At 38.2% G+C, this 12,076-nt stretch overlaps 2 long non-coding RNA genes across 2 annotated transcripts; one reads left to right on the top strand and one right to left on the bottom strand.

The window, feature by feature from the left end:
* The first annotated feature begins 518 nt into the window (after positions 1 to 518).
* LOC121813662 lies at positions 519 to 1,833 on the top strand. Its single transcript, XR_006053816.1, has 3 exons — positions 519 to 570; positions 667 to 690; positions 784 to 1,833. It is a non-coding gene; the product is annotated as an uncharacterized LOC121813662 (long non-coding RNA).
* A 4,116-nt stretch (positions 1,834 to 5,949) lies between these two features.
* LOC121813663 lies at positions 5,950 to 9,864 on the bottom strand. Its single transcript, XR_006053817.1, has 4 exons — positions 9,733 to 9,864; positions 9,431 to 9,529; positions 8,590 to 8,676; positions 5,950 to 7,307 (listed from the first exon to the last, which is right to left on the bottom strand). It is a non-coding gene; the product is annotated as an uncharacterized LOC121813663 (long non-coding RNA).
* Between the last annotated feature and the right edge of the window lie 2,212 nt (positions 9,865 to 12,076).

Below are 12,076 nucleotides of genomic sequence, written 5' to 3'. Positions count from 1 at the left end.
ACAGTAATTGAACAGTTTACTGAAAAACAGTTTCATGGCTGCGTGACTATAGAGGAGAGAAACAGCTGGTGGTCTGAAGCATACCACATCACACGTCAAACATGGTGGAGGTAACGTTATGGCTCGGGCCTGTACGGCTGCGGTGGAAGTGGGTCACGGTTTATTGATGTTGTGACTGCTAATCGAAGCAGCAGGATGAACTGTGACGTGTGACCTTTGCTCTCCGCTCAGAGTCACGCAAAAGCTGCAAAACTGATCGGACAGAGCAGGTGGAGTATGAGCCAAAGCAAACTGTAAAAGCAAATAAAGTAAATAAATGGGATGTTCTTAATGAAATTATGAAGTTTGACAGTTGAAGATTATACACACGTGTGTTTTCTTCCATATTAAATATGACACGTGTGTGGCTTAATGTCCACTGTATTGTTCGCTGCTGTGCAAGAAAGCAGGAAGTGTCTTAAAGCCACAGTGCTCAGGCTTATCTGCAGCTTTCTGCCACTGACGGCTCATTTCACTCTTGTGTCTCAGCCATGTGGACACAGCAGACAAACTTCTTCTTTTTGGCCACAGGTGAGATGCATTTGACATCACTGAGTAGTTTTCTTATCTCAGCATGTTTCACTTTACAGTCCAGAGAATAATCAGCCTTATTTCTCTTTTCTACAGTCTCTTGTGTGTCAGCTGCTGCAGGTCAGTCGTGTTTGACAAAATGAGTCTAAATGATAAAGTTTGGTGTAAATAACATGACATAAATGCTGTGCACGCTCTTCTCTCTTCTGTTAGGTGGTCAGATCAGATTAGCTGGGTCTGGGTCGACTCGCTGCTCTGGAAGAGTTTAAATCTATCACAGTGGCTCCTGTGGAACAATCTGTGACGATGCCTGGGACTTAACTGATGCTGAGGTGGTCTGCAGACAGTTAGACTGTGGAACAGCACTGAGAGCCACTACAAAAGCTCACTTTGGTGAAGGAACTGGGCCGATCTGGCTTCATTATTTGGGCTGTGCAGGAACTGAAACGTCTCTACGTAAGTGCGATCATGGAGGCTTTCAGTAACAAGACTGTGGACATCATGAGGACGCTGGTGTCATCTGTTTAGGTGAGAGATGTTTGGATTACGCACGGTGTGTCAGATACTGTAAACACATGTTTTTGGCTGCACTGTACATTAAACAAATCTGTTTTATCATCCAGCAGTTCAGGTATGAAATGTTTCCTATTCAATATGAATGCAGCTGTAATCCACAGAGAAAAACATCCACTGTTCTCTAAGCTATAAAACTGAAAACAACTTTGTCCACACAGCTATGTTATAATTATGTGACACCCGTCTCTACTGAGAGGGGCCCTGGGTTCCTGTTGTTACTTAGTGCTGATTCCCCCTTTCTGATGCTTGTGAAATGAAATATGCACTAAACTACACTATATGGAAACAAACCACACACTAGCAGGTTAATAAAGTTAACACTGCTTTAGTGACTGATTAGTTCCAAAAACACAAAAGAAAAGAAGTAAAATTGATAAAGTTGGTTGAGCAATGGTAAAGTATTTAACATCAACTGAAACCAAATAATTAAATAACAGTGTGGGCCCACTCTGTCACGGCTGTGGCAGCAGTCGTGTGGTGTAGTGAAGGAAGGACCCAAACTGCACTGGCTGTGATGCGAGTGAGCTTTATTACAGAAGGTGAACACAACAAAGTGAGGGCAAAACTAAAACACAACCTAAACTGGGAACAACTGAAGAACAAACCTGGAACCACAGAAACACGGGATGAAGAGCAAAAATGGCACGGAGAATGTTGGGCAGAGAGACGCAGAAATTACACATCATCATAGCTATAGTTGGACTCTTCAGTCTGACTACTCACCAAGTAGTGATGTGCGATACCACTGATTTCCTTTCCGATCCGATACCAAGTAAAATTCAGGGTGGTATCGACAATACTGATCCGATACTTTGTACAAAAACTTATTTTATTTATTGTATCTTTTATTGTATCTCAAATTACAGCTTCATAATGACCCCAGAACATCATAATAATAATAAATAATAATGGATTGCATTTATATAGCACTTTTCGGGGCCCTCAAAGCGCTTTATAATTCCACGAGTCATTCACTCTCACATTCACACACTGGTGGAGGCAGCTACAGTTGTAGCCACAGCTATATTTGAGGATCGATCCGCACATCACTATGACCAAGCAACAGAAAGTGAAAGAAGTTGCTTTCAGAGCGAAATCTGCTCCAATATAGCCAAACTGACTGTGTTTAATTTGTCAGATTTGAAATGAATTCGGCCCAAGAAAGATGTCTTTTTTTCTCTCTTTAGACCTAAAGAATCAGTTTTAAGAGTTTTAATCATTTGTGTTTTCAAATGTATAAATAGGCTTGCCCCAGAGTATCTTAATAGCTCTCTTTCAGCTATTTATTAATAAGCGACTTAAAATGAATGATATATATATAATATATATATATAAATAATATATATGCATATATATATATTAATATCATATAACACATATATATATAGTATATATATATATATATATATATATATATACACTTACTAAATACTAAATATATATATTATTAATTTTAGAAACTAATTAATATATATATATAAATTTTGCCTTAGACAGTCAGAAACATTATAATTCTGATCATGCATCAGTACATTCCCATATTTTTATTAATATAAAAAGAAAACTATTGCGAGACTATAAATATATATATGTGGCACTATGTTAAAGACGGAGACATGAAAATAGTAGCCCCCCATTTTATTTGATGCTCAGAGACATTTTCTTTTAGTAAGGCCACTGTAATGTCAGTTTTACTGTTGTATAAGTTCCACCAGCAGAGGGCGCTCAGTCCTGTATGCATCGGTAGCTGACGCTACACTAGAAGAAGTAGTGTCAGTGGTGAAGAGGCCCGCGCGCCGAAATAACTGATTAATCAGACATTTTTCTGTCTTTGCAGGTAAGCTGGGTGATTGGTAATATAAAACAGAGGTTCTAAAACTGACAGACAGCAGTAGCGATTAATGATAAATGTTTTGTTTGTGGCGAATGTTAAGCTAAAGAGCTAATTTCCAAGTTGGTCCAGTTGTTAGGCTGTGCCGATCCAAGTGTTAGACTGTACCTAAAGCTTGTGAGTTCATTGCAGGTATATTGTTGGGTTAAAGCTACACTTAATATGTTTTGCACAAATAGATTAAAACAGAAGTAAAAACAAGATAAAACTGTAATGAGAGTTCACTATGTTATTCATGCGTATAGTAAAATGTATTTTTGTGATTTAACCAGTTTATAAAAGTGGTGCATATGAATATGAAACTGTATAAGTTACTTGTATAAAGTAATGTTGTTGACACTAGACATTTTTCTGTCTTTACAGTTTTCTGTAAAAATAAATATGTTGTACGGGAGATGAGTTGGCCCATCATTTCAGCGGTGTAACATGTACGTTACCGAGGCGATATGCCTCGGTAAAATGTCAACCATATTTGCAATGCCGAAAACTCAGGGTTTACTCTACAGTTAGCCAGATAAGTAAAAATCCAGTTTCAGGCTTCATCAGTGGACTGTTAAGTGTTAGCTTCTCTTTATCACTTCATGAGTTTTTCAACTATGTGTCATACCCAAATGTAAAATTTTTGACGGTACTGATTTAAAAAAAAGATTCCCTGTGGGGCCTATTGTTCATGTTCTTTTATTTATTTATTGACTTTACTTTATTGTTCATATTATTGTCTAGTGGATGTTGTGCAAAGTATTGTCCTTAAAGTTAACATTCTGTGTCTTTTTTGTGCTGATAGAAAGCAGATGTAGATGTGTGTACCCAAGCAAATATACAATTTTGGTGTGTGTGTGTGTGTGTGTGACAAACCTCAGACCCCGAAGAACCATCAGAAGCCTGGCGGAGCCCCTACGACATAAGAGGCTTGAGCCACGCCGGACCACAACCCCCAAGGCAACAGGCCAGCAAACCATAATACTCAGTATAATTAGTAGATAGGAGACTTGAAATGTGAGTAGGGCTGGGCGATATGGCCTAAAATTCATATCGCAATATAATTTGAAGCATGTGCGGTAACGATATATATCACGATATATTATTTTCTTCTGTATAACGTATTTTCCACACTAATAAGGCACACTTAAAATCCTTTAATTTTCTCAAAAATCAAGATTGTGCCTTATGTATGAATTCTGGTTGTGCTTACTGACCTCGAACCGATTTGGGCATGCAGAAATCTGTTAAAAAATGTTTTAGTACAACTTTGATAAGGCGCACTGCTTGATGGATTGTCAGAGCATTACGGCTGCTGTAGTGAGGAGCTTTGCGGAGTAATCTGGGTCCAAAACTCCGTCTACTTCAGGTCCTAAAGTCAAACGAACACTAAGAGTTAAAACGGTCTAAATTCTTTAATTAAATCATCAGCTGCTTTATCGGGTGTAACAATTAAGTTTTACATCCATGCATCCATGAAAACAGAATTTATTAAATTTAATGGAGTTAGAAGTTAACAGGAAGTTAGCTCGCTAGTTTACACCTAAACATTTCATACCATGTTCTGACAGATACCATACACTTATCATTAGCATAGCAGGATGCTATACATGGGCCAAACTTCAGTCAGGAGAACAACTGAGATTATTCATCCACAATACGAGGTTAGTTATTAATATACTGCAACAACATGGGAATAGAACAGCTGCCAGAGAATTCAACATTAATGAATCAATGTTATGGAAGTGAAGGAAGCGCAGTTTTTGGCCTTCCCCGTATTTCAAAAGTGCTTCATCTCTTTGCTACGATTGTCGCCCGCCATATTTTGCAGATGATAATGGTTGTAGCCGCTGCGATGCTTTCGACCAAAACAGGCGCAGCTTGATGACATCATCAACATGCACTATCGCAATAGAGCGATATGGTCAAAATCTCTATCGTTGGCCAAATTTATATCGTTTATATCGCATATCGTTTATATCGCCCACCCCTAAATGTGAGTCATGGCTATTTCATGCTTCACTGAGTGGTTTATCAGGAGGGCTCAGTGCTGGTTCATGAGATGTGATCACATGTACATGAGGTTGTGGTTCAAAAAACTAAAACCCTTTAATAAAAATCTCACATGGTAAAGTTCTGGCTGTGATGCTATGAATGTGTTGCAGAATGTGATGCTTTGTACAAGTATCTTGATGCATTCTCAATCATCCAGGAAAGTAAATCTCCAAAAGTTGATTCTGTTCATCTGGACGTAGCGTTTTGTGGGAGAAACGTTTTGTCACTCATCCAAGTGACTTCTTCAGTCTCAGCTGACTGCAGGTTTCCCCAAATCTTATAAACAGTACATTGCAAAAAGAACGAAAACAACACCACTGAAGGAACAATGGGCTGGGAGGTTAGTTCCTTAATCATAATTATGCAAATTCTCATGACTATTGATCAACAACCACTGACTAAAACCCACTGATCAATGGCCATGAGTACTATTCACAGAGAGTTGGGGAATGGCTGCAATCACAGCATTGTAAGATGGCGAAAGATGTACCCTTAGGCCCCCTCCTCAATTCAGAGATGGTCTTTCCCGTTTTCACAGAAATGGCTCACTTTTTATTGCACAAGTACAATAAAAAGTGAGGTCAGCTGACAGTAATAATCTACTGACAGCACCAAGTTTATTTTCTTCTACCCCAAAGTTAAAAAACAAAAAACAAAGCTGTAAAATATCTGTGATTATTTTCTGGTGTCCAGTCTAACATGCCGAAATAGCTTTTTTTTAGTCTGACCATCAGACAAACTTGAAATACTGATTTTTAAACCATTTAAAAAGGAAAAAAAGAAAAAAGAAAACAAATTTTCTTTAAACTGCTGGAGAAATTCAAAAATTTAATCTTTTTTTAAATGTACCATGTCTCATGCTACTCATTGGTCTTTCGGTCTCAAACAGACACATCCGGTTCTGAAGCTTTTCTCTCAAATATATGGTTAGTGAAAGATAGTACTGTTGTCTCTAGTCTGCAGTTGCAGTTTAGTGTTTGTTTCTTGCACTTAGCTACAGCCAAAAAAGTCAAATTTTCCATCCAACAACTCAGTGAAACCCACAGAACCACGTGACAACAAAATAAGAACTAAAGTTTATCAATACTGCAAAGACACCAGATCACAGTCATCGATAAGCACATTTTTTCATCATTAAAGTTACTACTTTCATAAGATATACTAATATGTTTACTCATATCAGCATCTTCACATACTGCCAGCAGTTTAGATGTGTCTCAAATAAACATGAAATTCACAAAACTCAAATCTGGGTGTGATTAAGCTATCACTTTTCTTACTAAGTTTACCTAATTTTATTTTACGCTGTGAGCTTGAGTGAGGAAGTGTTTAGCTTATATTAAAGACTGTAAACTGCTTAGTTGAGCAGCTGTACCTCTGGTCTGATGGCTAATTGTCGTCCATGACTGACTTCTTCTGTTCTCACAGCTGAATACACTGCAGCCGGATCAGTGTCTGCAGAATGAATCATGTAACTTACTTTCACAGGAGGTACTGTAATAGTACTGTACACCTTAGGGTTATTTCTTTCCACTGCTTAACACTTCTGTTGTGAACAAACAGTTGACCAGAATGAACCCGTGGGTGTTTGTGCAAAAAAGGTGAACGACCACAGAGCTTTTATTTTCCGTTTCTACAAACTGATGCACTTCACCACAAAGCACAAAGCAAACATGTTCTCACAGCATGAAACCTAGAGTAGAACATACTGTAGTGAAGTTGCTGTTTTGGTTTTACATTCAAGACTCTAGAAAAGACTAAATTAAATATCAAAAAATAACATTTGATACATTCAGTCTACTCTTTTTTTTTTTAATCGCCCTCATATTAAATAGAAATTCATCTCGCTAATAAAAGGGAGTACCAAGACAAAACAGGCCTAATCTGAATCAGTTTGAAACTTGTTTCTCACTTATGACACAGGTTTGACCACACCTGACATGTGGCTCATGCAAGGTGATCTGTGGTTGAATCTATGCCATTTCAAAACATTACATTACATTACAAAATGAGAAAAATGGCAAAAATTAATGTTGAAACTACAGGACATTTCTCACATTTTATACAAGATTAAACACTTCATGAACATTTGCACCATGTCACCTGCTGCTAGTTGGGTTCTGAGTATCCAAGGACATAAAGTGTTTCAGTCTCAAACAGACACACCCTGCATTGAAGTGTGTGTGTGCAGTTCACAGTATCAAATTATGCCTGTTTCCTGTATCGTGTTTGTTTCCTGCAGTGAAGAGAGATGTGCATCAGTTAGCCACAAGTAAACAAGTTAAATTTTCCATTGACACCTCAGTGAAACCCACAGAACTACACAACAAAAGTGTCACAACAAAACTTTTTTCTTTGTTTGTTTGTTTTTAATAATGCAAAGATATCAAATACTATTAAAGGTATTAGTGTCAAAAATGTACTTACATTTCTAAATGACCAATTGCATTAAAAAAAAAAATTCAAAAAATATGTGTTTAAAGTTTGAGTATAATTTGGTTAGAAAAATATATGAAGCATATAAAAATAGTCAACATATGGATGTCCTCTGGTCTGAGGTGCAGGGGGGACCAGTTAGAGACCAGCAGCTGGATGTCAGTGATTGGACTGGTGGACTACTTCAGTGAATAATAGACGATGCCTGGCTCTGGTTTAAAGTTTTACTACGACTTTACCTGTGTCTTAATCAATCATAAAATTCACAAAACAAGCCTAGAACCCACAGATTTGTGGGAGAATAAATTCTTTGTTCAGTATTTCATAACTAATTGCTTGTTTGGTGGCCAGTTCCATTATGTGGTAAGGTTATAAATAGTAGCTGCTATCTGAGCATCCCACACTTGCTCTCATGTTGCTATACACGTTTGGGTTTCTGCTCGCCTGACTTTTATATTTGGTGGTGGTGGAACCACAACCACGTGGTTTGTATTTTGTGTGTCTTTGTCCTGTCTTCCTCTCTTCACACCCAGCTGGTTACTGCAGATGGCTGCTGCTCCCTGAGCTTTCTTCTGCCAGATGTTAAAACTCCTGTTCAAAGTTTTTCTTCGCACTGTCACCAAAGCGCTTGATCATAGGGGGTCATCTGATTGTTGAGGTTTTCTCTGTTTGTTGGAGAATCTTTACCTTACAATATAAAGTGCCTTCAGGCAACTGTTGTCATCTGGCACTGTGTATATAACATTGAATTGAATTACATTGAATTGAACATGTAATATCTAAACAGTTCATTCTTTGATGGACTGCACCAAATGGTTTATATTTTTTTAGTTGTAGCGTTCTACCCAGTGTTACACAGCATTCAACAACCTAGTATTCTGGATTGTTGGTTTAGCTTGCCTGTCTGACATCCCTACTCAATGACAGTAATTATTAGTGCAGAAACAAAACTTTGGACCACATATGTGGTCCTATCTGAGACTGCCAAATGAATGAGACTGCTAAATTAGAATGGAAACGTGAGGACATTTACTCTTTTGGGTTTTACTCTGTTCAGACTTAAAGACAAAGAGCAGCTGTACCTCTGATCGTCTTTGGGTTGATGGCTATTTGTCCATAAGTGACATCTTCAGTTCTCACTGCTGAGTACACCACAGCTGTATCAATGTCTGCCGAATAAAACATGTAAATTAGTTCAACAACAACAACTGCAATGAAATGATAGACTTTTTTATGTTTTTGCTAATTCCTTAAAACTCTGCTGTGAAACAACAGTTGACTAGAAAGAGGTCAAGTGTGAAAAAGGTCAACAACTACAAAGCTGCTATCTTCTGGTAAGGCAAAATGTTGCACTTCACCAAGAATTATTTTAGCCAAACCGCAACGCACAGCAGTGAGAAACATTGTCACGCTAACTGGTGCAACAGGAAGTTGCTTCTTTGGTTTTACAATGCGGACTTTAGAGAAGACAAAATAAATCATTATATCAAAAAGACATTTAGTCTGTTCAGCATGTCTATCTATACATTTCATAGTAACTAAAATTTTATATAATAACAACTCATGGATGTTTGTTGTCTCATTCGGACACTCACTAGTCCTTCCTTTCCTCCCTCTTTCCTTCCTCTTAGCATAGAGTCTCAGGATTTGGGGTGAAACCTCCATGCATGTTCAGGAGCTTTCTTGCCTTGATGTCAGTGGCTTCTATCACCTTCTTTGCCAGCTTATTATCCCGGCAAGGCATAGCTATTAATTGCCCAGATCAGACCTACTCAGGACTTACCTTGTCCTCTGCAGGTAATTGGCAGTTAAAGCTTTCCTAGCAGCATCTTTGTGGTTCCCATATCTATCTTCACAAGGTCGGCAGAAACAATTATTTCACAACTACCACCCATATTATGTGACAGAAAGACACAATTTTACCTCTGAGTTGTTTGATTGCCCTTTGCTGATGTTGTGATGATATGATGTCACTATATGTGATGCCTGTGTTGTTATCATTTGCAGCTTCTTGTTGTATAGCTGAAAAAATAAAATTTAACAACTGTCATTACTCTTACTTGCATGAAGAAATTATTTTGGAACTCATTTCTATGTTTGTAATTTTCAACAATGTGCAATTACTTCAATGGGAAAAGAATGTCAATCCAACAAAGTAAAAATAGTATTTTTTTAAAATCATTCAGCAAACCCAATCTTGTAAGATCAGGAAGTCTGAGTCTCACCTTCAGGTTTTCTGTGAACACACTGTCTCACCAGCAGAACCAGTAACACCAGTAGAACCACAACACTGACTGTTCCAACACATGTCAACACAGAGAGAACAGGAGGAAGAGTGATGAAGGTGGAACCAGGAGGAGAGGTGGATGTAGGTGGAGGTGTGGATGTAGGTGGAGGTGTGGTGGTGTGTTCCCCTAAAATAAAGCAAACACAGTCATTAAGTTGTCGTCACATTGTGAATGTTGAAAGCTGCAGAAACACAGACAGGTGAGTGTGTCACCTGTGACAGTGATCCAGCTGGATGGAGACTCTCCATGACCGCTGATGTCACACTTGTAGAGGCCTTCATCAGACCTGGAAACATGCTGGATGGTCATGTGACCTGTAGGCTGCTTCCTGATGAGGGAGCCATCTTTATAGAAAGCAGCTGGGAGGTTGGAGGGAGTGGTCTTTGTTTTACAGAGCAGAGTGACGTCATCTCCCTCCATCACAGGGAGGACAGGACTCTGCAGGATCACTGATCCACCTCAACACAGAGACAAACTACAGCATTTCATCCATTTACACACAGCTTCATCAACACTAACTCCACACACTCAGCTTACCAGTGACTGTCAGGTTAACCATGTTACTGATGGGACCCTCTCTGGACTCACACCAGTAAACTCCACTGTCTAATAGGATGATGTAAGTGACAATGCAGGAAGGATGAACTAAACTAGTTGGCGTTCCCCACTCCTCACATTCAGCTCTGGTTTCTGTGCTTGTGTTTCTCCTCAGAGTCCATCCAGCAGAGCTGTCGTCCTCCTCACAGCTCAGAGACACAAAGTCATATTCAAAGAACTGAGAGCTGCTGGGACTCACAGTCAGACGAGCTGTGAGGGTTAAAATGAAAAACTGATGATCTGCTGTACAGTAATTTTCTCCTACTATTAGAATCGTGAAATGTGTTTTACTTATTCAGTCATTTCATCAGTTTTATATGTGAGCTCCATAGTGAAACATGAACCCAATCACGTCATATCAGTGAGCATTTCTCAGGTTTAAACTGTGACAGAAGAAGATTACTGACCTTGGTTTGTTGTGCAGCTCAGCAGTGAGATCAGAACTAAAGAGAAATGACACTCAGGTTGATTTGAGGTGAACATAAAGAACAACTCCACACAAACAGCTGACAAATACACAAACTCATCTCTCTGTTATATCTGCTCATTTTCTATTTGATGTCGCCAGCATGTTTAAGTAAGAGCATTCAGAGTACAACTCCAAGCATAGTGAAAGGGCTAAACTAAAATGTGGATATTTTATGACATTTTGTATTACAACATGTTATAACGTGCTTTAATAACACTGTAGGCTGACCTTTGGCCAATGTCCTTGATGCCTTACCTACTAAAATGGTCTATTTTATTATCTAGATGAGTAGCAGAATTGACTGAAATTATGATTTGTGAAAACTTTACATTTTAAGACATATTCATTCAGTTTGTGAGTGAAACTTTATGGCATTATTGTGACACGATATGGCATTGTACTAAAAAATATGTATATTTTGTTTCAAAGTTTTGTTTCAAAGCTCCCTCCATGCTCTTTCTATATTAATCAACATGGTTCATTGCATTTTTGAGCTTGGGCCCTAACAATCAGGGTCAAATGTTTGGCCAGCCTTGGTAACTCATTCCAAGGGCTACTATATAGCTGTCAAGTTTAAAGATGATGCTTTTAAAAACAATTAAAAAAATATAACAGAAAAAAGAAAGAAATTGTTTGCAGTATACATTTTTGTTTTTTACGTTGGGTGTGACCTTGACAGAAATCTTTACTGAAATTAAAGCAACTCAGTGATATATTTAAAATTGTGGATGTTCAGTTTTTAGCACTTAAACTCCCAGAGAGCAGCCATTTGGCTGACATGGACAGCCAGACATGGACAAACAAATTAAGTGAACTGATTACCTACGTCTTCCCTTGAGGGAGAAAATAAAATTCTGACATCAGAAAATAGGAAACTGTTTCAAAAATGAAATGCAATAAATAAAAAAATAGAGCTCAAGGAATATCTTTGGACTCTTTGGACTCTGTAAATGCTTGGAATAAAATACAAAAAATGTTTCCTTCTTAATTTGGGACTCTCCACCATTTGACCTTAGAACTGAAGAAGCTTCTCGGATGAGAGGTGAAACATCTTCAAGCAACTTAAAGAAGTCCAGACGCCTTTCTTTGCAAGCTCCTTTGACTACGATGACCTGGATGACTGAGAACCTTCACAGACATATTTCCTTCTTATTATAGTTATCTCAAAATTGGGTCAGTATAAGCAAAATACCCACTGCATTTCAATAACACAGT

The sequence above is a fragment of the Haplochromis burtoni genome, unplaced genomic scaffold, assembly GCF_018398535.1.
Source record: "Haplochromis burtoni strain Fernald_Lab_line unplaced genomic scaffold, NCSU_Asbu1 Contig_2185, whole genome shotgun sequence".
Taxonomy (NCBI): Eukaryota; Metazoa; Chordata; class Actinopteri; order Cichliformes; family Cichlidae; genus Haplochromis; species Haplochromis burtoni.
Note: the sequence above shows the minus strand (reverse complement) of the source record. Positions and strands in the feature narration are given on the sequence as shown.